Source organism: Canis aureus, chromosome 36 (genome assembly GCF_053574225.1).
Source record: "Canis aureus isolate CA01 chromosome 36, VMU_Caureus_v.1.0, whole genome shotgun sequence".
Classification (NCBI taxonomy): domain Eukaryota; kingdom Metazoa; phylum Chordata; class Mammalia; order Carnivora; family Canidae; genus Canis; species Canis aureus.
Window position 1 is genome coordinate 235,752 of NC_135646.1, and position 26,295 is coordinate 262,046.

General features: G+C 57.1%; 1 protein-coding gene across 15 annotated transcripts in view; it reads right to left on the minus strand.

The window, feature by feature from the left end:
• The window catches only part of DLGAP2 (DLG associated protein 2), a 697,194-nt gene that overhangs the window by 171,622 nt on the left and 499,277 nt on the right, over nt 1-26,295 (minus strand). The window lies entirely within an intron of this gene.

A 26,295-nucleotide genomic window follows, 5' to 3' on the forward strand; every position in this document is an offset into this window, starting at 1 on the left:
GTGAGGGCCACACACCTCTGCACCCATTGTGAGCCACTCCTGCCTTATTAAATACTTTGAAGCATCACTGATAACATGGTATGTTCACGCGTACTATTACACTGGACTGGGCATTCCCGGGACACGGGGTTGAGGGGGATGGTCTTGGGCTGTCGGCACAGCTGCCTCCGGCTCTTGTTCAAACACTGAACACCTGCGGACCCTCCGCCGGAACTCCCACGCAGCAGACACCTGTCGGCAGGTGCAGAGCATGGCCTGCAGGAAACGCACACAGAGACACACGACGTCCGTTCAGCGACGGGAGCTCAGACCGGCCGGGGCTCCGCAGGTGGCCTCCACGTGGTCGCGGGCTAGGTCGGGGCATCAGGGGGCCAGTGATCTTAACAGATGCATTTTTGACTCCAGGAACTCTGTTTATGATTTACTACATTCAGTTGTTGCACAGACTTGAATGAACTCGTAATTAAATATAAAAGGTATCGTACGAATCCACACGCTGAAATATTTCATAGCCAAAATGTTATGCTCATTCTTCCTTTCTGAAAGAAAGTAACTTCAAATGCCTGATTTGTGGGTGGCTGTTTCAGACCTCGAATCTTTGTAAATACCCACTTTCAGGACTACTTAGCCACAAAACTGAATTTTGATCTACGGCCCCGGGCCCAGCTGTTGCTCACTATTCCTTTGGATATTAATAAAAGTGAAATAACATTTGTTAAAAAATGACAGATGAAACTGGTCGCCTATTATTCATTGACAAGTTGTGCCAAAGGCATCATTCCTCTTATTTAAATACATCACCCATCACATCAACTGGCGGGAAAGCTAATAGGTACAAGGTCTTACAGCAGCTCCTAGATTGCAATCCATTCTGAAAGCCCTGAGTTTCCAGATCGATTTTAGTTTAATACATTATGCAGTCCCGACCCGAGACTAAGCACAGCATGACGGTGCCAGGCCATGGAGCCCTGTCCGGTCACCCGGACGGCTGGTCCTGTGGTGAACCAGTGGCCGGGGGTGTGGGACCGGCCTGGAAAGCGGCCAGCCCGCCGCGCCGGAGCCATGTCCCGGGATCAGAGCCACCACTGTGCGCTCTGACCCCGGGACACAGACGCACAGTGCTCACATCGCCAGGCTCACAGGCAGCAGGTTCGTCTCCAGTGATTATGTTCCCTAATGAAGATCCCACCTGTCGCAGGGCTCTCGGGTGCTCTCAGGGTCAGAGCCGGAGGAGCAGAGAGATGGGCCTGGGGGAGGGCAGCCCCTCCCCAGCTCTGGAGCCGGGTCCCTGAGGACACACAGCACCAGCCTCCCAAAGGGACCTTCCCCTCCCGGAGGTGGAGCTCTTTTAGAATTTCTGGAACCCGAGAGGCTCCCTCCTAGGTCACAGGGACCCTGCAAGCTCATGGCTGGGAGCAGGCCCCGGTGCCGAGATTTCTGGGCTCCTCCTCATGGACTTTGTGCTCTGCATCTGGCGCCTCTACGACTCCGGGGAGCACGAGGACTACATGGCTTCCCGGCCGCTGGAAGGGGAACCTGGGTGGCCACATCCCAGAGGAGGCACACTCTGGCCTCTATGTCTGGGGTGAGGCACACCAGCCTTGTCCCGCATTGTAAAATGGGGATACTGTGAATGTCAAAGGGTGGTTTTCAAGGCGACGGGCCATCCCTGAGCAGAGCACGTGGCCCTTACACACCCTCAGCGTTCACCCCGTCCTCCCATCCTGACGCCCCCACGAAAACCCAAGCAGCTCTCAGGAGGGGGTGTGCAATGTCCCTTCCCTCCCAAGGCGAGTGACAGCTGGGCCTGCAGTGAAGGCCTGGGTGACGTCGGCCAGGAGGGAATCCAGGACACGCACACGCAGCGGGCATCCTGAAGGTAAAGACTGTTGATGTCCTGTGACCCTCCGGAGAGCTTATAGGCTAGCACCATCCTCCCTCTGCAAGGTGGACCCGCATGTCACACCCCACCCATCCGTCAGCAGTTGAACGTGGGGCTTTGGAGGTGGACCAGGAAGCTGCAGCCCCACCGAGCTGTCTCGGCTCACACCCACCCTGGGACACGGCCTCGGCAGCTCCGTCCACTGTCTCCATCCATTGTGCGATCCACCAAATCCGTGCTTCTCCTACTTGTCAGACGAAGTGTCACGGCCCTGGTATCCCTCAGCTGGCGTTCCGTGGCCTTTGAAGATGCATGCCTGCTCTTAAAAACATCTTCTGCATTGGGAGGCGCCTGGCGGCTCAGTGGGTTGAGCATTCGGCTCTCGACCGCAGCTCAGGGCACGGTCTCAGGGTCGTGAGGTCGAGCCCACGCTGGGCTCCACGTTCAGCGTGGCATCTGCTCGGGATTCCCTCTCCCTCCGCTCCTCCCTCTGCTCGCTCACTTTCTCTCTCTCTCAAATCAGCAAATACAGTCTTAAAATAAAACCACACACATTTTCTGCATTGGGGGAAATAGGTAAGTCCTGCCTGTGCTTTACGGTGGAAAAGCTTCAAGAAAAAGCTACAATTTGTGAACTGTGTTCTGGTGTAGAGCAGGTCTGGGCAATCAGCTCATCTCAACTATACTAAAAAGGCTTATAACTAAGTAGCAAGAGGAGAGAAGAGGAAGACAAAAATAAGTTTTCACAGAAAAATAACAGGGCAGCTGCATTAAAATCACCGCAGCTCGCAAGCTGCTCTCTGGAGCCTCCTACCAAGGCGGACTCCTCCGCCGCAGAACCCACGCCGCTCTGGCGCGAGCCGTGGGCTCACCTGCTGCCGGTGTCTGCTCCCCACCTTCAGCTCCCGCAGCCTCACCAACACTTAGGAGAGCGTGTCCCTCTGGCCGTGGCAGCCTCGGTGGCCACACAGCTCCAACAGGGCGGACGTAGGAGAGGAAGTCAGCGGAGAGGGGAAGGGAGACGCGACCAACCGTGAGCGGGCAAGGCGGGCCTCTGGGTGCAGCGTGATGGCTCGGCCCGAGGGCAGGCGCAGCGCCCCGAGACCTCACGGCCATCTGTCACTGCCCCCTCTGCTCAAACACGATGGCCAGGGAGGAGGGCTGGGCCGATCGCCCGGACATGGCCCGGGAGAGCTCGTCAGCTGACAGCATGACCGCGCCCCACGCCACAGTCACACGGACTTCCCCCTCAGCTCCCACTCGGGCCTGTAGCCTCTTACCAGCTGGAGCGCATGACGAGCCCAGGGACCCCAAATTACCCAGAAACACCCCTGAGTCTGCAGACTGGGGCTCCGCACTGTCACCGAGGGGCTGGGCCCTCACCATGCAAGTCATGGCGCCACGAACTGTGCCTGCGGCCACCTGGCTGTTCTCAGGGATGGACCTGCCACATGTAGGGCTCAAGCACCACTTCGAAGTTTTCTTTCTTTCCACGCATCTCAGGGCGGTGAGGCTCTGAAGTGATTTCAGCGTCCTTGACTCATCATCACCGAACTTTCCTCTTCAAACCCAGTGACCTCCGGACTCCCGAGCACTGCCGGCCAGACCAGGGAGAGTCAGCAAGCCCGTGGGCTTCAACATAGCGGCGCGCCCCAAAGGGGAACCACTGGGAGTAGCAGCCAATGAGTGGTTGGTTCCGAGGCCCATGGGGCTCACCAGGTCCTCCTGGGTGTGCGGCCCCGGGGTCCTCAGCCCGGCTGCTCTGGGGTCACACTTCCCCTTTCTCTCCTCCTCCCAGGCACAGCCGGGCCACCTACATGCCAGCACAGTACACGCTTGCCTTTCTTTACCAGAAGGATTTTCATTCTGGTCACCATAAGGATTGCCAGTTTGGGCTCCAACAGGCCCTGGTCACCAATCTTGAGCAAATGATGTTTTCTAGACTCCCAGACACACCCCGGTCCGGGACAGCTCCTAGGGGCATGGACCGGCCTCTCTGTGGACCTGGAGGGCCAACCACAGTGTGTCCTGACGGTGGCCTCTCCCTCCTCCAGAGAAGCCCCACACGTGTCCCTCCCGCCTCTCTGCACAGGCTCTGGGCACCCGGAGGTGCACCGTCTCCCCGAGGCTGTGTGAAACCTCGACACCACACAGGCATCACATGCGTGTGGCTGGGGATCTCCCCCAATGCCCGCCCCACCCCCTGCAGGCGGAGCGGGTGTGGTCGTGATGCTCCTTAAAGTTCCAGCTGGGCCATTTGCTCCTGAAGAACCCTCTGAGAGTCCCCCAACAGCGCACACGGCAGGTGGTTCAGGGACCCTCATATCACGCAGGAAGCGTGCCTTCTCTGCTGCCTCAGGAACGGCCCAGGCTCTGCAGCTCATGGGCAGCAGCGTGCCCACCAAGCCCTGGCTTGAGGTGCCGAGGACCCACTGGAGCCTGGGCAGGCCCAGGCCGGCAGCCCCGCGCTGCCAGGGAATGCAGAGCCCCCTCTACTGCCCCGCTCCTCTGCTAGGTGATGGTCTCCCGCTGCCTCACTTAGGCAGGAGGGTGCGTGGCTGGGCCTTCCAGGGGCAGCGGGCTGAGGGAGGTGTGGGCAAGGCAGGCAGGCCCCGGGCGCTTGTCCGTACCCAAGTGCTAATCCTGTGGGCCCTTCCTTACTAAGCACAAGGTATTTCATGGAGCTGCTGCAAGCTACTGTGAGAATCATGAGAAAGGATATAATTACTTAACAGCAGACGTTCAATACACTCTATTATTCTATCTGTAAATTCTTTGAAAAGTCACGCAGTGAGTTTCAACACATGCCAAACTCTGTTTTGGATACAAAACGTCTAAAGCGAAGAGCAGAAAACAGTGGAGAACCACAGAGGCCACACAGAGCAAGCCGCTGGAGGGTCACTGCAGGTGTGAGTGACGGTCGTACACCTCAGTTTTGGGCTGTCCAGGTACCCGTGTGTCAGTCAGGTGACTTCTCGTGGTCCTTTTAGGAGGAAAGCTATGACCTGGAGAGCCCAGTGCTCTGAACTGAGACGTGTAAAACCCACATGTTCTCAAGCACCTTGCATGTGATAGAAGCAGCACCCCCAGACCACCGTGTAGGCCTGACAGCAGGTGGCAGACACTGGCAGGTGTCTGTGTTCTGGGCCCCATCATGAAGACATCCACGGCTTCCCCTCGAGATGCAGACCCAATCCCAGAGGGCGTGCCCAGGCTGTGTGGTGGGTCCCACTGCTGGAACCTCCCCCAGGGCCGACCATTCTGCACCCTGCTGGTGATGCCATGCAGGCCAGTGACCGGGAGGGAGCAGTCTGAGGGCAGGGGAAGCCCGAGTCCCACTGACGCTCAGCACATGGAGATGCCAAAGTTTTCTGGGCCAGCTGAAGAGTCAGAGCTTTCAACATTCATTTTCTAAGAGTTTAATGCCTTACAAAATAAAATGCTATAAAATGTCATCTAGCTTTGAATTTTATTCCTAAGACTTGTCTGCGGGAAGTCTTTGCCAGTGTATTTCCCATCTAGCCTGGAGTGGGAAGGGCCTCACTGCTTAGTTACCCAACTGCTTTGGGTGCTTGTGTCATTGTGCACAGGCTGTGTGGGAAACACATGGACACTAGATTGGGGCAGGTTTTAAACCACTGTTCAGTTTTAATTTTATTTTGTTAATATGAAGTCTCTCATTTGGCAATTGATATGCAAAACAGTGTCCAGGCAGAGGACTAGCTTCCCTGTGTCTTTGCTTTACAAATGTATTCTTTCTTGGTTTAAGTTGTTTAAAGCAAGACGTATGAATGCATGTGCCCGTCCTTCTTTGGACAGACATACTGCTCTGCAACGTGGTGCTAAACACAACAGAAGAAAGGTTGTGAATCCGCCCAGAGACATCCCCTCACCTGTTCTCTTTCAAGAAAGCACAGAGGAAAACTCCCTTAAGTCACGACCCAGCTCTGAGAGCCAGAAAGCACAGCCCTGCTGTTGGGGATGCTGAAGCCCTCCCCCACCACACACGGCTCCTCCACCATCGAACTGCAGGTGAGAAGAGACGTGGGCTTGGTCTGGTTTTACTAAATGTGCTGGGTAAATGTCTGCCCACTGCACAGCGTCCTTGGGAAGTGTCCCCGCACAGCACCACCCAGTTTAGATATGCCACCGAGGTACTTGCACAATAAATCCCACCAGGTAAATAATTACAGCTTTCAAGTCTTCCATTCAATCAAAGGTTGTTTGCTGTTTGCACCACTTGACTGCCAAGCACCGTGGAGCACAGACACCGGCCAGCTCAGGCCTTAGGAGCTGTGCATGAGGACGGGAAACTCCTGCAGAATCAATGACTTTCTCCACCTTAGGGTTGCCTAACCCTTGCATAACAGGGACCATAAGGATGACAGGAATCAATGACTTACCAAAACAAAATAGAAAATGATACCGTCCATTGCTTTCAAGAATCAACGCAAGGGGAAGTAGAACATACAGCCGTTACTTTTGCTTCATGAGCCACATTCTCCAGAGAACCAACTCTGTTCCCACCCCTTTAACGACAGGTCTGATTTTCAGATGCCCAAGTACAGCACATTAATGTCTGCAGAGTTCTCAAATGTGGGCAGCAAATCCTACCAACTACTCAGGCAAAGCTTCCTCCTGCAAAAATACATTTTTGTCCTGCACACAACCCAGGCATAAGCGCTCTGGGCAAGGGCTAATTATCACTCAGACTGGCTTTTTATTACATGTGCCCCTTACGACTCCTGTTTGCATTTCCTGTGACTGAACAAAGCTCAGGAAGTCCCTTCAGTTTATGGAATGGAAACTCATTTTAGACTCCTTGACCCTGAGACCTGTGACCACCCAGGTCAGTGGGAATAATTCTCTGGCTTACCCGTGCCTGCCTCAGTGGGAGCATCACTAGTCTGGCCATCCCTCAGGTTCTTGGTGAGGGGATGTCACTTGGTATTATGAGTCCTGAGGAGGCCACTAAATGCATCATTCCAGCATCATTTCTGGAATGCTAGTATTTCCTGGAGGTTCTGCTCCATGAGTCTTATTTGGCTACTGTATGTGTGACCCTAGATCGCCCCTCCATTTCACAACATGCCCAAAGCTGCCCTCCTTCATCAGCACCTGGCTGGTGACTCATCTTTGTGAAAATCCAATAGTGATTCCTTCCTGGATCAGAAAGCAAACAGACCCTGTGCTCTGACACTGGACAGCCATGAAACTTAGCAGGAGACACACGTACACAGAGAGATCAACAAGAGGAACATGGTCTTGAGGCCATGGTCTTGATGGTGCACATCTGAGGGCTCACTGAGGAGAGCTAGGATTCAAAGCCATGGTCTCAGTGTTTTGAAGAACCCAAAAATCCCACAGAAGCCACAGACGGACTCATCAAGAAAATTAGCTATGTCCACACATGACCCTTCTAACATGAGTTGAGGTTCTCATAGCTTGCTGACACCCACTTGTGTCCTCCTGGGTGTAAATCCTCAGTGTAAGGAGACCCAGAAACTGCTCAAGGGATGTCACTGGTGGGTGCTAAGTCTGCAAAACCACAGTAATCCACACGTTTAAACAAGAGAAAGCAAATGTCAGGGTCATAAATAAGTTGGCTGTTTGGGGTCCACATTCTCCTGAGCAGATGCGTAGAAGGATGCTTCTGACCAATGCTGTGGACACGTAATGTGTGAGGAATCTGACACCAGGTCAGACAGGCGCTCCAGACAGGCTGACATGGCCCATGGTGCTCGAGCTTTCAAGCCACGCGTCCCAGACAGATTCAATACAAAAGCATGATTCCTTCCAGTTCAAGAGCAAATGGGGGAGCTCACTTGAATTGGGCCACAGGGGATGGTAGGCAAGTGGAGATTTATGGGCACAGGAGGGAAGAACGGTGTGCGGGTACACACAGAGCAGAGACGTAGGAGGCAGCCAGCCTGCATTTACCACAGGCAGGTCAGCAGAATGGTCTTGGTATTTTATGCTGTGGTTTGTACCCGTCGGCCCTTATCTGAAGATTGGATCTGAGCAACCAGGGTAGGTCCCTGCTCATGGCTCCTGAGGCACGCATCCATCCTGTCCCTTGGGCACGAAGCTCCAGGAACCCTGGTCTACCCCATGCCTCCACCATGGAACTTGCCCAGGAGCATGAGCCAAATCCTCTTACAGCAAAAGGCAATCTGCCTAGCACCTGCGGGAGCTCAGGGTAAAATCTGTACACGTGAGGTGCTCTGTTCTGCATGAATTACCCGAGAAATGGCCAGTCTTTCTGCAGACCTGGATTCCCAAGCATCTCCTCAAGTAAGCAGCTGACAATGCCTACGTGGTGTTACTTAGCATTTTGAATGGGGGCCTCCTCCAAGGCAGGTCAGCGGGAGGCTGGCGGACTTCTCAGGAGTCACTCTGAGGATAACAGTGCTCGGATCTGCATCGGGGTGGGGGGCTGAGAGGAAGCATGTGATTAAAATCTCAGCACTGGTCCCCATGGGAATTAGCCTGACTCAGTCCAAAATACACCTGCTGGCTCAGCTAGACTATAAAAAATTGAGAAGGTTGTAGGAGAGCAGATGAAGCCACATCCCAGGAGCACAGAGGAGAGACAGACAATTATTCGCATCCTAAAGGAGATCTGCTTCTCACCATGAGTGTCAGTGAGCAGGGACTATCAGTGGGATTTCACTGTGTTCCTCACGTAGTTGTGTGCGTAAATAAGATGGCAGGAAATTTCTTCAGGAACTCACTAACATGAAACAAAAGCACTTTATCCAGAGATACCAAGACCCCCCCCCCCCACATGCTCATGGGTACGGCTCTCATCCTGACAGACGTGAGAATCGTTGGGCACATGACGGACAGTGTCGTGTGCTGTGTGCTCCGGAATCTGCTCCCGGCGGCCTGGCCAAGCAGTGACGCCCCCTTGTGAAGAATGCCTGGGGCCCCTTGTCCTTCCATGACTCTAAAGGAACCTTTAGACCAGCTCTGTCAGCTGCGAAAGCAAACTTTGGAAAAGTGACTACAGAAAATATTTTTCTTTTTAGTGAAGAAAAGGTACTCCTGAGATTTTGTAGAGAAAAATAAAAACAAGGCAGGAAACAACAAATGTTGGAGAGGATGCGGAGAAAAGGGAACCCTCTTACACTGTTGGTGGGAATGTGAACTGGTGCAGCCACTGTGGAAAACTGTGTGGAGGTTCCTCAAACAGTTAAAAATATACCTGCCCTACGACCCAGCAATTGCACTGTTGGGGATTTTCCCCAAAGATACAAATGCAATGAAACGCCGGGACACCTGCACCCCGATGTTTCTAGCAGCAATGGCCACGATAGCCAAACTGTGGAAGGAGCCTCGGTGTCCAACGAAAGATGAATGGATAAAGAAGATGTGGTTTATGTATACAATGGAATATTACTCAGCTATTAGAAATGACAAATACCCACCATTTGCTTCAACGTGGATGGAACTGGAGGGTATTATGCTGAGTGAAGTAAGTCAGTCGGAGAAGGACAAACATTATATGTTCTCATTCATTTGGGGAATATAAATAATAGTGAAAGGGAAAATAAGGGAAGGGAGAAGAAATGTGTGGGAAATATCAGAAAGGGAGACAGAACATAAAGACTGCTAACTCTGGGAAACGAACTAGGGGTGGTGGAAGGGGAGGAGGGCGGGGGGTGGGAGTGAATGGGTGACGGGCACTGGGTGTTATTCTGTATGTTAGTAAATTGAACACCAATAAAAAATAAATTAAAAAAAAAATAAATAAAAGGAACCCAAAAATTGAATCTTTCCACTTGGTTAGCAAGAGTAAAAGTTCTATAAATCACACTCTGGAAAGACCATCGAGTAGGGGCTGGAAGTAATTCATTTTGGCAAATGTTTTCTCGACTTCCCAATCAATGCTAGCAGACTGCTGCATGTGTTCGTCCATCTGACGAGGGGGTGCTGGGGACGCGCCCATGCCCTGGCTTCCAGCGGTGGCCTGGAGATGGCCAGGAGCGCTCTGCAGTCTGGGGACAGTCAGGGTTGCTCAGCCTCCGGGGTGCGGCCTGCCAGCCGGGTGCACAGCGATGTATCCCCGCCCTGGGTCGACCTGCCTGACACACGCAGCCGGGCATCGGTGGAGCTACGTCGGAGCAAGACGCCGGGGCAGCGAGTGTTCCCCTCGCTGTGACCCACCCACGGGACACTCCACTTCGCACAGACAGGACACTGGCGCAGCAGGAGGGGGCACCGGGCTGCCCCACGACTCCTAGGTAGACGCCACTGAGTTATGGCTGAACCCACCTCCTCAGTTAACCGTGTGCACCCGCCGGAGGCCGCCGATTGGTGAAAGCCGAAAGAACACACTTGGGGGTGTGGTGGATGGACGGGGCGATCGTGCCCACGGGGAGCTGGGGCTTCGGCCCAGGGGTCGGGCCAGGGCGGTAGGCACCGTGCTCCACGGCCCTCGTGCCGCTGAGGGCGCTTCTGAGGCTCACACGAAAGACGACTCGGCTCCGAGTGGCTGTGGGCCCAGCTCTCGCGTGTGTCTGGTGGGAACGCGGCCGCAGGGCGCCCAGGGGAGGCTCTGGGCCTGCAGCGGGTGACCTACGGGACACCGCTCAGTTCCGAGGCTCGTGGCCAGACGTTTGAAATGATGACACAGAGGAGGACGGGACAGAAAAGGACAGAAGGCACCTCGCGCAGGGAAGGCCGCTGGCCTCGGTGGCACCTCCTCCTGCTTGAGGCACGTTCGCGCGGGTCTACGTCCCGGATGCTCCGGTGCCGTGTGCTCCTCCCCAGCGCTGCTGACAAACATGCTTAAGAGCTACGGGTCTCGTCAGACAGCGCTGGCTGCTGGGGCAGCTCGGGGACGCGGGCAGGTGTCCCGGCAGCAGGCCTGGGCCTGGGCCCCCCCCACGGCCTCAGCCCAGCCGGGCGCTCCCCGGGGTGCTCCTGGAGATGCGACCCCGGCTCCTGGAATGCAGACACTTCTTCAAAGACGTGTGTGAGCCAAGTCCCTTGCACTCAAGACCTTGTATAAAACTCTCAGGCGTGGCTGTGACCCCCCCCCCCCCCGCCCCAAGCAGGACGAGACCTGCAGCGCCTCGGGCAACTGTGCATGGGGAGCCGGGGGCGGCCTGGCCCCGGATGGCGTCTCTCCTGCACCCCGGCTGCGGAGTCACTCCTCTGCTTTCCTGCCCAAGGGTGCAGCGCGCTCCGGCATTCCCCTCCCTGCAAGGAACCCATCTGCGGGACTGACACGATTTCCCGCGCGTCAGATGGTCAAGGTGTAACCTGCCCACGGAGCAGCGCCGGGATTAAATGCTCAGGGCGGCATGACCAGCACCATGAGCAGGATACAGAGCACGCCAGCCCCCCTCCAAGTCCCTGGGGTCCCCGCCTCCATCACAGCCACGGCAAGCACGGACCCGACTGCTGCTCCCTTAGCTTTGCCTCTAAAGATCAAAACACAAATAGGACTGCACAGCATGTGGAGAAGCCACGTGCGTGTGTGAGGCTCACCCTGCTGCTGTGCGGGTCCCGCGCTGCCTCCTGTGTCATGAGGTCCTGCCAGCTGCACAGACCCCGTCCTGCGCTGCCAAACGAGCGTTTCTAGTTCGGGGCCCTTGCAAGTAACCCTGTCATGTACCTTCGTATAAAGGATCGTATGTGGACCCAGTTTCGTTTATGTGAGGAAGGCACCTGCTCCTGGAAAGGGAATGCTGCTCCACGCGAGGTGCACGCTTGGCGGTACCAGACCCTCCCCAGACACGGCTGCTGCACATCGGGTTTCATGAATGTACAACCTGCCCCTTCTCTCCTCCACCTGCCCCATCCTCCTCCACCTGCCCTCATCCTCCTCCACCTGCCCTCATCTTCCTCCACCTGCCCTCATCTTCCTCCACCTGCCCTCATCCTCCTCCACCTGCCTTCATCCTCCTCCACCTGCCCTCATCTTCCTCCACCTGCCCTCATCTTCCTCCACCTGCCCCATCCTCCTCCACCTGCCCCTTCTCTCCTCCACCTGCCCTCATCCTCCTCCACCTGCCCCATCCTCCTCCACCTGCCCTCATTTTCCTCTACCTGCCCTCATCCTTCTCCACCTGTCCCTGCTCTCCTCCACCTGCCCCTTCTCTCCTCCACCTGCCCTCATCCTCCTCCACCTGCCCCATCCTCCTCCACCTGCCCTCATTTTCCTCTACCTGCCCTCATCCTTCTCCACCTGTCCCTGCTCTCCTCCACCTGCCCCTTCTCTCCTCCATCTGCCCTCATCCTCCTCCACCAGCCCCATCCCTCACCAATCTGCCCCATCCTCGTCAACCTGCCTCCATCCCTTGTTGACCTGCCCCATCCTTGCCAGCACTTGAGGGCCTCATGCCCATAATGCAGCCATCCTCACAGGTTCAGACAATCATTCCATTTTAAAGGAGAGTCTAAACATGTCAGACACCTTTCAGATGGCTTTCAAGATACGGTCACTAGCGTCCCCTCTTCCTGATGCTGAGAGCCTGTGGCTTGTTCCTGGGACTTTGTCATAGACACAGAATTGGACATTCACAGAGGAAGGTGACACCATGGGAACTGGCCTGACTCCAACCACGGGATCGCCCAGAACTGACAGCTCTGGGGGGAGCTGCTCAGGGCAGCAGCAAAGCATTACAGTCCTTCTCATGTCAGATTTGCACTGTGTCAGGTGTGTATGTGTCAGGTGTGTGTGCCCGGTGCATGTGTCAGTAGCTGCTCTGGGTCTCAAGGATGGAACACAGAGGGAACAGAGTCTCCGGCCTGCTGCTGACCTGGGTCATGGCCGGGGGCACAAGGTGAGCACAGGGGTGGCTCCCTGACTGTGGCCTCCAGGTCCACTCTGCCTCCTGCCCTCCGCAGCCCGGCCCGTGTCCCGGAGAAGCTCCACGCCTGCATGGGGCCGTCTGCAGAGCCTGCAGCGGGCTCCTGACTGCTCCTCTCTGCTCATTCAGACAAAGACCTTGCTGAAAATCACAATTCCAAAACCATATAAAATGCAGTAATTGGTTAAATTATGCCTTCTGCCATTTTGCTTCACAGGATGACTTCTCAGCCCTTGTTCCAGGACGCCAGGCCCAGGATGCCGTCCTTTTTGCCTCAGTGGCCGTGCCTCACCTGATCCTTGCTGTGTTTGCTCTAGAAACTACCGATGGAGAGGCTCTCATACAGCATACGTCAGACAGCCACGTCCCCTGCTGAAAACAAACAGCACCAGAAATGCCAAACGACGTCCATGGACCGCAGAGCCGACCTCTGCTATCGGCGCCTGCCACCTCCCATCTCATCCCTCCCCCACCCCTAGGCTGGCACCCTCTCCAGGCACAGCTTGCCCCCGGTCCTCATGTACCTGCTCGTTGGGTCTTCCCTCAGCCCCCTGCCCCTGGGTCCAGCCACCTGCCTTCGCAGGCCTCCGTGCCCAGGCCCAGGGCACAGACTGGTGTGGATTTCCTCCTCCTGGCCCTTGTGTGACTCGCATCCTAAACCGTGACTTGCTGTGAGAGCAGGGTGTGTTTACAATCTTTTATTTGCTGTTTCACCATTCAGATAGTTGCTGGCATGGACTAGGTCGCTAACTCCGTGTGTGTTAAGTGAAGCATCGAGGGGTGTGTTCACGATGCTGAGCTGGACACAAAGCTGGTTCAGAAGGCAGATCTCTAACAGAACCGCCTTCCCCCACTTCAAGCCGGGAGGCTCCAGCCGGGGCTGGCGCACCTGGTGCGCCCACGTTCACGAGCTCAACCATAAAGCTGGAATTCGGACCCAGGGACGAGGGGCACACGGAAGGACCAGAGGTGACCTGCAGCTGCCGGCCTTCCCCGAGGGCGTGTCACTTGTCATGTCTTGCCGCTCCGTGTGAATTTCTTCCCGTCTGGGAGAAGAGATGCTTGTCTTGGAGGGTGATAGGTCCTCTTGGAATGGACGGGGATGAAGCCGGGCTGGCAGGGGGCGGGGCAGCGCCTCAGGCTCCCTTCAGTGACGTGGAGGCAGGGAGTGGGCGGGAGCGGCCCAGCACTGATGCTGCCCGAGGAGGGGACACAGCTGCGAGCAAGGTCCTTGGGCTCTGAGGCTGCCCCTGAGCAGGAGGCCACACGCCCTCTGGGGACAGGCGCCAGGGACGTGGGTCAGAAGCGGCTGAGGCATCCACGCAAGGGAGGACATGGTGGTCACAGGACACCACGCTGGAGCCAAAGCACCTGACGTGGCAGGCGGTGCCGGAAGGTTAGGCACTTCCGCTTTGATGCTGCTAAACTCTGTTCGATTCCTGCAGGATTTAGTCAAGAATCCAATATTTAGAGAGAGTAGAATAAGATACCCACATATACGTGCCCTGCTTGCTCCCGATGCACATGGCTCTGCCACGCTGAGCTCCTCCGCAGGGGAGGAAGGAGGGATGCAGGCCGAGGTGGCGTGTTTCGGCACACGTGACGTTAAAAATATTTATCAAGTGTTATGTCACAGCATCCACTGCTTGGAATGAATCCCGGCTGCCCCAGGGTGGACGCGGGCTGTAGGAGCCAGCGAGGTCGTCTCCGCGCAGCCTGGCTGAGGAAGCAGGGCTGGCGGGGACGCTGGCCGACGGACCAGCCACAGGGACCTGTCACAGCACCGCCGCGGGGAGCCCGTCCCACGGCAGGAGCTGAGCAGCCAGCCCACAGCCATGACCCCTGCCTGGCCGGGATGAGCCTCCACGGAGTCGTACAGGGCTGCCCGCTGGGGCGACCCCGAGGGCAACAGTGCTGGGCCCCTCACGGCCGGGGTCACACACGGATGCCTTGGTTGGCTTCTCTCTCACAGTGGACACACCTCATTGAGGCCTGTTGTGGGTTTTTATTTAGGGCAACAAATCCTAAGGACCACCAAGGAGCCCTGGGTGGAGGCCGAGGGGTGCTCCTGACACGAGCACAGCCCCTGAGCAGCAGAGCCGTAAGCTTCGGATCCGCAGCAGCTCTCTCCCGCTGGGGAGCTCCCTGTGCACGTCAGAGACCTTCTGGGGAAGGTGAATCTTGCCGATAAAGGATCAGCCCAAACCCCAAGAGCAGGCGGTCCCCGTAGCCTCCTAACAGCCCCCCACCCCGTGCTGCCACGGGCGGCCCTCGCTCCCGAGTGTCCTGGGCCGGGGCGGCAGGTGCTGCAGCCCTGCTGGTGGGAAGCACGACAAAGACCCTTCATTCGTGGACGCGGTCTCCCGCAGCGCGGCACGGAGCGGGGAGCACGGGGACCGCTGACCACGCCGGCCAGCTGTCCTGCCCTGCGCACGGGCTGCCCCGAGCCTGGAGCCTGCTGGCGATCCCTCCCTGGAAGGGACGACGGCGCAGCGGCTGAGCGGCAGCCCTGGCAGCTTTGGGCCTGACGTTGGTCTTGCGGATGTGGTGGAGTGGGGGTGAGGGTGGGCCCCAGGCGAGCCCCGGTGTCCTGACCGGCGGCGGTGGCGGCCAGGAGTCAGGCCCGGGGAGGCGTGTCCGGGCCGAGCGGCGCCAAGGAGCCCGGGCAGCCCGGAGCCTCCAGAGGCCGCAGCCTGCCACCCTGGCCCGGGGCCTCGAGCTCCCCGGCTGGCAGCAGGCCTCCCCCGTCCGCGGCGCCGCCAGAGCACTGGCCACCGGGGGGCCCCCACCCCGACCTGCTGGGGCATCTCAGGCCAGAGAGCCACATCCAGCTCCCCCGGGAGACGCGGGAGCGCCGCGGGGGACGCACGTGCTGTCGGCATCGGGGGCTGGGGGCTCTGTGTGGTGACGGCTTTGGTGAGTCCCCCGAAGGCCCCAAGAGGGCGGCTCACGGCAGCGAGCTCCGTCCTTAGGTTCCGGAGCGCAAGCCGTGCTGGGAAGGCACTTGGGGCGAAGGAAGGGGCTGTGGCCAGTGCTCCCTCAGGCAGCCCAGCAGCCCTTCGCGACCCCGCTCCTCGGCGTCCGGGGACAGGGCGGGCACAGATGCCGCAAGGCTCAGGAGACAGCTCAGACGCTGTTCTGACAAGGAAACTTCCAGAGACGCTCAGGGGCATCTGTACCTGACACGGTACCCCTCCGTGACACGTGCGGTTCTTCTTATTTTGACTCTTTCCAACTGTTATGCGCCTTAAGTGATTTTTTTACTACTTCCCGACAGCTGCGAGAAGGGCTCCTGCGGCCCAGCCCTGACGGCAGCTCCCCGGAGTGCCCAGGTCGCAGCACAGAGAGAAGGAAGACCAGGAGGGCTTAGGGCCGCAGCCCCCGGGGCGGCGTCACACCCATCCCTGAGGATGCCGCCCTTCCGTCTTGGCCTGGGCATCGTGGACCTGCCTCTCTCCACCGAGCGCCCCGTGGGCTGGGCGCTCACAACGAGCCGTGGGATGCTGGCACTGCCTGACGTGGGCATGCGACGTGGCATGACGCCTCCCGGCAGGCCCAGCTCCCGGCCTGGGGCCACGACGACCGCACCGTCTAGGCGAGGCCCGACCTTTCGGGGGGCTGGCCGGGACCCGTCTGACCACCAGTGATGGAGAAGGGCATGGCGGGCCCCCCTAGCACCCCCGGGACGGTGGCCACGCACCTGCGTGTCGAATGACGTCAGCACTTCTCGTACGTGTGTCGGCACTCACTCATCTGGTTGTGTGTGCGTGTCACCGTGCAGAGCACGTGACAGAGCGGTTCCCACTGTGTGTAACGGTTCACGAGCAAACCCACGCGTGGGGCCTCTCATTACTCCGCGCTCTGCCTGTGACTGCGGCTCAGAACGTCTCCTGTGAGGGGACAAGGAGCGACATTTGTCGGAGGCGTTGGCTGGGAAGTACCATGTTCTCCTTGGATCAGCCCTCTGACAATAAAACGGACCCAATAAATCCTGCGCGGCCGCCGAGCGTGGGGGGCGCGGGGTCTGGCGCGTGTCACGGAGATGAGGCTCCTCCGGAAGGCGCCCGGTCCCCACCGCTCGCCCGCGCCTGCCTCCAGCTCCCCAGGCACCTGTTGCCAGGCAACCCACGCTCTGCAACCGGGTCCTAGAGGCTGGGCCTCGGCAGAGGAGGGACTGAATTAATTTATATCTGCCTGGGACAACAGGGGCGGGTGGAAACAGTGTCCTGGACTCAGCTCGACTTCCTGTCCCCTCCTCCCCAAGGTCACCGGCGGGTCACTGTTGGCGTTCGCGGAGCCGGGAAGCTCCAGCGGGTTTTCCAGTGTCAGTTCTTCCCCAGCTTTACCTCGGCTTTTATGTTCTTGGAGACCGACTGCTGTGTCCCTGTGAACTCAATGGATCGTGTGCAAAGGACACTGAACGAGAAAGCGCACCGCTCTGCGGATGCCCAGGGCCAGCTCCGGTGGGGTGATGCAGCCTTCATGCATTATGTGTATTCTCCGATTTAAAAACAAAAAATCCTGCTTTCCTCTCGATCGCGCCTCAAATTCTCCAAGGAGACCGTACCACATAACAGAGGTCTCATCTGGTTAAAGTTGAGAAAATGTTGCCCTCAACCCTCGAATTGGAAAATGGACAGAAGTCATCCACAGACTTGGACGGATCCGTGGCAGGGAGCGAGGGCGGCCATCCCCACACACCAACAACCTGTCACTGGGTCCACCTGCACAGTGCGCAGCGCAGGCCGCGGTGCCTCGCGTTGAGGGGCCTCGTTTTGCTTCATCAGCGGGACTGTATCACCTCAACCCTCAGCGGCTATTGTGAGAATGTAAAGTAAGACGAACAGAGTCCTAGCGAGTGTCCGGATCAATCTTTGTTTGAATTTTTTTTTTGATTGAGAAATTAAGAAACCTATTAATATTCGTTCAATAAAATCAGAGCTACAGGTTTGGTTTCTTTGCAGCCAAGCAGGACAAGCAGTCGTCAGACAGACGTTCAGTCGAGCCGCTCGGGTACAGGGCAGAGGCTACGATGTCTCAGGGCAGGTGGCCTCACAGAGAACGGCTTTAGGTGCACGCGCTCGTTCTGCAACAGCCGGAGCCCGCTTCAAGAGAGCAGGGACGGGACAGAGCCCCAGGGGCTGGGAGCCACCGGGGGCCGGGCCGGCCTCCTCCCCTCAGAGCCGGAGGAAGTGCTTCTTAGCTGTACTCCGTCCCACACGAGCAGGTGTCGCAGTACTAAGCCCTTCCCAGCACTTTTCGCTCCCCACTAAGGAAACAATAGATTTTAAAATGTCAGCAGAGAGGCATTAGGGGCAAGTGGCAGAGGTGGCAGGGTGATGGCCCGTTCACACGTCACGTGCACGTGCAATTCATCAATTTCACAAAAAGTACATGCTTGGTATTGCAGCTAATCGGAGGAAGAATGAGTCCAAGTCCACAGAAAGTTTTCCTGACGGCGATCAACAAGCACACTCAGAACAAGACATCTTTCGAGGGCACCTCGGCCGCCGTATCAGTTACCGGAGATGAACGTCATGCCTTCAAAGGAGGAACAAGATAGACGTAACAAGCGACAACCCCCCAACACTTGTAGCACCACAGCCTGTAAGAGCACAGGGCCCCTGGTGTGCACGTGCCTGGTCCAGCGGGGGAATCTCTCCAGGGCACAGAAGGAGGCCAGAGACGGAGCCCAATCGCCCTCCAAATCTGAAGGAGGCTCTCATTCTCCCCTTTGTCCGGAGCTCCCTTCCCAGCTCCCCTCTTGCACCCCTCCTGTGCCAGGGGCTGAATGCACCACGCATGTCCTCTTGCTAAGCCTGCCCTGCCGCCCCATCACCATGTCCCTAGAGCCCGGTGGCCACTCTCCTTTCCCGCGGAACGCACCTGGGGCCTCGAGCCCTGATGTGGGGCCTCTAGGCTTGTCCAGGTACATCCTGTGGAGAGTCAGAGCTGGCTTGTGGGCTGATGAAAAGTCACAGACACACATAGTTTTGCAGAAACCCAGGAGGCTTCATGAGCTCCCAGGAGCCCAACCCCTGTGCCCAGCAACAACTAACAGCCCTCACGGGACAGAGAGGTTGAGCCGCAGGACCCTGCTGTTGAGGAAGGTTAGACACGGTGAAACATTGCTCACCGTGTCCAGCTCAACACAACGGAAGGAAAAGCATAACACACATGGGAGCGACTTTCTTCTCAAATCATGACATGTGCTGTCCCTGCTGCGGGAGGGTGCGGCTGTTATTCAGAACAGCGGCCTAACCTAAATGGCTAAGTCACTAAAAATGCAAACATTCGGTACGCTCCCAAACCCCCTGTTGGAGGAGAACTCAGGGCTCAGTGAGGCCTGAGAACAGACAACATTCCCAGGAGCGGCCAGCGGTGTCACCGTCTGCATCTTAGTTCACAGTGACTGCGTGAGCTACGGAGATGTGTGCGCCTGGGAGTCGGACCGACGAGGCCAGTGAGAGAGAGTGAAGCCCGCCCACTTGGCAGGCATTGGCCGCCGATCGCCGTCACGGGCCGGCGAGCGGAGAAGACCAGGTCCGCAGGAGGAAGGGAGGGCTGAGGACAGGGGCTGCTCACAGGCCACCTGGACCCGGCGCCGGTGCAGAAGGCGACAGCGGCAAGTGACCTACAAGGGAGAGCACCTGGGAGAGAGACGCCACTTTTAGTAGACATCAGACACCAGCGTACTGCAAAGTGAGGCTGGGCGAAGCTCTGTTTGCAAGGAACCATCTGTCTTGTCAGAGCTGGAGCTTTGATTTGGTGCCATCAGCTTTCCCTATTAGTATTCAAAACGGTTCTTTAAGCTACTAATTAAGGATCCAAACCTATGTTTCTAGGAGACAGGGTACACAGAATCACGGGCTGGGATGCATTCCTCTTAGATTTTTCTCCCTTCTCGCGGCACACACAGCCTACCCGAGACTGGGAGAGCCACGTTGGAACCGGAACAGTGAGATCATGGGTTACGACTATAAATTGAGAACAACCTTGCGGATTTACGTCTTTTTGAAAGATGTAAATAAGCAAAATGAATAAAACAGGATGGGAAAGAACACACGGAAGTGCCCGAGCTGAGGTATTTAATCTGCTGGTACACAGGAGCCCCTTAGGGATCTTGCAACCTCAGTACCATGGGAGTCTTTCTCAGGGTCCCCCGGGAGGCTCGGAAGAAACGAAGAGCGCAGTTTCCATAAAGCCGGAGATGGGCAGGCTCCCAGCAGGACGGGGTGGGAGTGAAGCGCAGACCCCATGTCCATGCCTGCTCGGCATCGTGTCGCCGGGACCCCTCGGAGAACCGGTCCATGGCCTCCCGCAGCCCGAGCACACAGCATCCCCCATTTGGCCACAATCAGGCCCCTACGTAATCTAGACCAATCGATGATCTGTCTCGTTTTTATTTTCTAAAGAATACGGTTTATATGTTTGGTGGCACCAGTGTTTTTTTTTTTTTAATTTTTATTTATTTATGATAGTCACAGAGAGAGAGAGAGAGAAAGAGGCAGAGACACAGGCAGAGGGAGAAGCAGGCTCCACGCACCGGGAGCCCGACGTGGGATTCGATCCCGGGTCTCCAGGATCGCGCCCTGGGCCAAAGGCTGCGCCACCCAGGGATCCCCGACACCAGTGTTTTTAATTAAAAAGCTGGTTTGTTGCAAAAAGGGATGCTTCTGACGGTAATTTTTAGAGCAGTTTTACCATTACGTTGGCCATCTCCAAGACTATACTGTAACAATCCCAACAGTCTCTTATCTCTGAGCAACAAAACAGACGCCGAAGTCAATCAGAACCGCTATGGGATTGCCTAGAAAACACTTCGCCGTAACACCCACATGACGCTCTTCATTTAGTAAGACTGACGGGATTTCAGTCATATTTAAAAGGGCAAAATGAACGTTAGCAGTGTTGGCAGCTTGGAGGAAGCTCGCATATGGAAATGTTTCTCCATAACCTGAAACACTGTCTCTGATGAAAAGACACACCCTTTAGGGTAAGCCTGGCACATGGTGTGTCTACAGCGACGAGAAAGCTTCCTATTTGCAAAACACTGCGGAAGCTACAGCTTTCCTGGGAAGGGCTTGTTCCAAAAGCCATTAGCTTGTTTCCAAATGAGATGCAAGATGGTAGCAGGAACATCATTCGTGGAAAATTGCTAGAAAATGCTACCAGTCACTCGGCAGCAGGTTCCTCAGAATAAGGCCGAAGGGTTGATGTTCAGCGCAGCACAGTGTTTCTTCTGCAGGGGGTGATGTGACAGGTCTGAACACGTCTGGAGCCTCCAGCGGAGCCTCTCGGTCACGCGCTGCTGTCAGGCCACGTCCGGGCGAGGACGGCGAATGAGACGGACCCGCCGCCTGCCTTCCCGGCCAGTATGTCCACCCGGGACACCGACACCCGACACGAAAGAGCGAGTGCGGGGAGTCTCACTGGGAGGGCACTGTGCTCACTTCCTTGGCGACTCTCTAGCGGACTCCGCTCAAGCTGCAGCCCCAGGAATGCTTCCCTGGGGACGGGACATCTAACGAGAGAAGAAATGGGTTTCTGTGCCTGCGGCAGAGGCGGGGGGCGGCCCGCACGCTCCTGTGGGGGAGGAGGAGCAGGACACGGGGACCCCTCCTCCTCAAGGGAGCCCGTGGGACGGAGGAGAGGCTGCAGGAGCAGCTCTGTCTCTGGAGGAGGATGGGAGCGGCTTTATTCCAGCACCTCAGTCCTCCGTTCACACCTGGTCAGGCACCCATACGACTGGCCATACACGGGCATCTTGTCTTCAGCTCTCTCCCCCAGACTGTCTCCCAAACTGTCTGTCTCAACAGACAAACGAGGGGCCTGGGTGTCAGGCTGCCTCTGGCTGTGGGCCTGCAGCCCCTCCGTCCCCTGTGGGGTTGGACACCCAGGCTGCACGCACGCTGAGCCTCCCGCCAGGCAGCCCTGCAGGGGCTCCCCACCCCCACCGGCTCCCCGTCCCATCCCCCTGGGACCAGGCCGGGGCAGGAAAGGGTCCGCGCTGGGCTTGGTGAGGGCAGCTGGCACCTGGCGGGCTCTCCTCCCCATCCTCCTCACCCCTGCCTTCCCTGTTCCTGCCGGTGGAGGCTGTTCCCTACCGTGCCTCCCCCGAGAGGGCCGAGCCGCCCGCTGCACACCCAGGGGATAGTCGAAGTGCACGTCGCTCGTCACGTGCTCGGACAGGCTTCATGGCCTCTCCTTCACCCCCAGAGCTCAAGAACATGTGGGCACCTCATTTGAGAACAATCTGCCTCCCCTGAGACCAGCACCCACCTCGGCAGCCCTCCAGCACCCACCACAAAGCAAAGCAGGGTGCGCTCTGCCCCACCGCCGCCGCTCGGTTCACTTCACCTCCAGTACTGAGTACTGCGGATCCAGCACCGCCTCCCCCACGAGTACCGAGTGCCATGGATCCAGCACCACCTCCCCCGGCCACGGGCCAGGTCTGGGAGCTGGAAAGATCAGCTGTCTAAAGGGAAAGACAACCCCTGTCTACAGTTAAGAGAAGGAGGCATCATCATCATTTCTAGAAAGAAATCAAAGGCACCAGAAGCTCCTGGCGGAGCAGCCTGCCGCGGATTATGTTGTTCAGGGAGCGGGACACGGGGCCGAGGGACCGGGTCCTCGTGCCACTGACCCTGCCGACGACCCTGCAAGGGCTATCCTGACGGGGGGACACATTTCTCACACGTACATGTGAACACACGTGCTGACACCTGGGAAGGAGACCCCAGTCCTCCCCCCACCCAGGAAAGGTCAGAGCTGACCGTTCTTAGGAAGTTTCCGTGGTTTTGTCACTCCTCAGTTGCGACTTTCGAAACTGCCTCTTGACGGTGGCAACCCCGTGCTCTGTTTTCCAGACGCGACCCACTGCCCGGCGTGACACGCCGCTAGACCCCGTCTCACATACTGGGCGTGGCATCTGGCTTTTTGTCCCCACATGCGTCCACGTTCCAAGACACACACAAATACTCCAGACAGAAATATCTTAATGCATCTGAATATCCAGTTTCTATGGAGACTGGATTCAAAGTGAACTATCTAATGAGAGGGTTTTTTTTTTTTTTAATTTGTTTTTTGTTTTAATAATTTGAGCCTGGTGCTTTAGGGCTCCGGAGCAGGCTGGGAAGTCTGCAGGCTGGTTATGGTTGCAAACGCACGCTGCCGACCTGGAATCGCGTGTTCCAATGAGAACCGTCAGTGACAGCTAATTTCCACCGCTGTGCCCTCGTGACCCTCACAAACACTCCAATCGCACAGTCCGGTGGTGGCTTCAAACTTCTGCACTCTGGGAAAGCCTTCTCTCTCCCTTCCAAGGCCTGGACGCGGTGCTGAGCCACGCTGGCGGGCGCCACAGACGGATGAAACGATGCTTGCTCCTTCGGCACAGGAGATGTGCTGTAAGACGTCACCAAGTTCAGCTTGCAAATGATGGCACTCTGGAACAATCCACTTGATTTTGGGGTTGTTCAGAATACATGGCCATTTTCAAAGCAATCGCACACGCAGGCTGGCATACACTCAATTTTGTCACTCGTGTCACAGGGAATCAGACTGACCCTGACAATAATCCAGTTGGAAAAGTGAATCTCGTTACGGCCTGTGCTCTCTCGGAGCTTTCTGTAGGGAGCACACAAGAAAGACGTGCTTGGTGCTGGAAGGTAACTATGTCCAGGAGACACAGGCTGATACTCACACAACCCCCCACGAGTTCACACCCATCTCTGTGGTCTTGCTGACCTGGAGCTGCCCCACCCCATCCCACAGTTACGCCCATCCCCACATGACTCAGGGGTCACCTTCCTCCTTCCCGAGTCAGCAGGCTGTCGCCTGTCTGCATCCTGGAGCATCCTCACTTCATATGCTGGAGCACATCCATCCACCCACCCATTTACCTATCCACCCACCCACCCGTCCACCCGTCCACCCACCCATACCAGAGTTGCTGGTCCACGGGCCTCACTTTGAGAACCTCTGATCTGAGCCAGGCCTTGAACCGGCTGTCGTGACAGCTGCTCTGCTTCCCGGCTCAGAACCCGCAGACGTGCCTCCCCTCCTCTCCTGCCCTCGGGTTTGTCTCGACACACTGGATGCACGGTCCACAGAGGTGGAATCCGCTCCAGATGCTGCGGCGGCGGCCGCGGTGGGTCACAACAGAGATGGTATAAATTGGGCCTATCCCCACGGGGGGCTCGTTGGGAGTCATGGGCCGTGTCAGGACCGTCTTCCTGTCAGCTCGGCCTTTGTGGCAGAGCTGGGTGACAGATAAGGAAACTGAGGTGGAGGCTGTGTGTTCCCTGGTGCGGCAGAGGACGACATGGGTTTGGTTGTGGAGTAAGACTCCGAGACCCACGGGCAGCTCGCCAGCATGGCCCACGGGCACGCGCGCCCCTTCCTTCCAATGTTGGGAGGCCAGAATGTTTGCATGAAGAACGGGGTTGGGGGTGTGACGCGGACCCTTCACCACGGTTAGGGGAGGGTTGCGGTGGGTTTCGGCTCTCTGTCGTCCGTGTTTATACCAAGAAATAAGTAAGAGTGGATGACAGAGTGAGTGACCTAGGAGTCCTTGTGCCCCTCGCGTGTGCAGCGTGCCTGCCGACACCGGGCCTCAGGGTGGGTGCACGGGGGCGGGGGGAGACCTTGGCTGTCACCAAGGGGCCCGGGGCAGGGGATGAGTCCCTCAGGCCAGGTGTCCCTGGAGGTCGGTCACAGCAACTTGAAGCGGGAGCAGCAGTCTCAGAGCTAGTGCCTAAATCTGGATATTCTCCGTAACTGGGATTAAGGACGTCTCAGTATTCCTAACCCAGAAACATGTAATCGTGAGAGGCCTCCAACTTAATACAAAATCATGATTCACCATCTTCACCTCAGATGATAATGACCTAGGCCTCAGAATGACAAAGGAACCGCGGATAAAATGACACATTTATTATTTGGCGGACGCTGTGCTAAGTACACACATCTTATCCCGTTTAATCCTCAAAGTAATCACTTGAGTTAGTGCCTGTTCTTATTCGGGTTTTGTTGAATTTAGGATGGAAAGGATCATGCCATGTGCATCAGTTCCCCTGGGGTGGTCTGCCCCAAACACATGAGGACGCCCAGGGGGCAGGACCCCCACGCTGGGGTGCAACAAGCCCTCGTGGGTGGGGTCTGGGGCCCGGGGATGCAGACAGGCCCCCCCACCTGCTGTGTCCAGGCAGGACTCACTCTGCTCGTGACTTCTGATGTCGGCTTAAAAAAAAAAATGATGTATTCGTTCTTGAGCCTTTCAAGTGAGTAATTTCAATTCTGAAGTTAAATCCTTCTTATTTACAGGAAGCATTAAGCAAAGAGTAAGAACACGTACTCTAAGAATAACGGGACATCGCCCGGCTTTGTGTATCCAAATCTGAGTAAACAACACTCCTAGAGTGCTGAGCCGCGCATCGAGCCCAGGCCTGGAGCCCTCTGTGGGGAGGACGTGCTGTGCCGCCGTGGGGTGATTCGGCCTTCAGACCGTACGACCAAGAGGCCCAGGGACTCTGCCGCCCCTGATGTGGGACACGGGGGCTCGGTGAGGCCGGGGCGCATGCTAGTGTCCAGAGCAACCTGGAGACGCTGACTTCGCTGATTCCTTGTGCTTCAACCGTCCTGTCCGCATGGGACAGAAGAGGCCGCCTGCAGCGAACGGCACGCAGGACGGGTGCCCACACTGAAGGCCCGGGTGGCAGGTGAGGACAGAACATGGCTGCGGGGCCGGGATCGGTCCAGCTCAGTGACCAGAGCGCCCGGGGCTGCAGGACCAACGCAGCGGCTGCTGGTACCGGGCGCCGGGCCCTCCCTGTGTGCCCACTGGGGCATGGCCTCCACCCCAGCCTCCGCGTGGCGGGTGGACAGGGTGGCGGGGGGAGTCGGGGAGCGGCATAAGGAAAGAGCCCACTGCTCTTCACGCAACTTTGCTCCGTATTTCCTTCTCTGCGTTTATCCTTGTCCTCCTCTGGCATTTCTTGAGTTTTGCTACCTAGACCGATTGTGTATAATCTCGCGATGCACTGCTCCTGTCTTTCTCTCTCCCCCTCCCTCTTTCTTTTTCTCCTTTCTTTTCTGTTTTAAACTTAATCCTTAGCAATGCTTCACAGTGATATGGATAGTTCCTCAAAGAGAATGAGACCTGAAACCCAGGACTCCGGACTGCTCACTCGGCAGAGTGCTCCCTGGCCCTCCAGGAGACCCGTGTTCTTGAGCCCACCTGTGGAACTCCAGCAGGCTGACAGCGAGGTGTTCACAGAACCCCTGGAGAGAGGCAGGCTGCCATGGAGTGAATGTCTACGTCCTCTGTAATTCAGGGCCTATCCTGACCCCCAAGGTGATGGTACTGGAAGGGCTTGGGAAAGACATTAGGTCATGAGAGGGGAGCCCTCATCATGGGATCAGCACTTTATAAAAGAGCCCCCGGCCCCCTCCACCCAGAGGGATGCAGTGACAAGAGGTCCATCTACAGCCCAGGAGAGGGCTCTCTCCAGAACCCGACGCTGCTGGCACCCTAATCTCAGACGTCCTGCACCCAGAGATGTTAGAAACGAATGTCTGATGTTTATG